Genomic DNA, 432 nt, shown 5'->3' with positions numbered 1-432 from the left:
TGCATAAATAGATCTATCAGCCCAGCCCAGCCCTGGGGGAGGACCAGCCCCCAGTGAGGAACACGCGAGGTGCCGTGGCTCCTGCTGTCATGCACGTGACAGCCACGCTTACAGAAATAGAGTTGTTTTGGTTGGTTTTTTTCCCCCCTCTGGACTTGTTTTCCTGGAGCAAAATTTGCTCTGTGCAATTTGAAAGACTGGCCCTGAGCCCACAGCTGCAGGGAAAGGCAGAGCGGGGAGCTTCCCCACCCTGGCAAAGGTGGGGGGCTGAGCCCAGCACCCAGGGGGAGATGGGGGATGGACACTTGGGGTAACAGATCTCGGGGTGCCCATGCAAGGGTTGGGAGCCCCTTGGGCTTGCTCTGGCTCCATGGCTGCACATGGGGAGCAGCAGCCCTGGCTGCCCCCCCAGGACCCCCCCGGTGCGGCTCT

The sequence above is a fragment of the Buceros rhinoceros genome, unplaced genomic scaffold (genome assembly GCF_000710305.1).
Source record: "Buceros rhinoceros silvestris isolate BGI_N320 unplaced genomic scaffold, ASM71030v1 scaffold24480, whole genome shotgun sequence".
NCBI lineage: Eukaryota > Metazoa > Chordata > Aves > Bucerotiformes > Bucerotidae > Buceros > Buceros rhinoceros.
Note: the sequence above shows the minus strand (reverse complement) of the source record.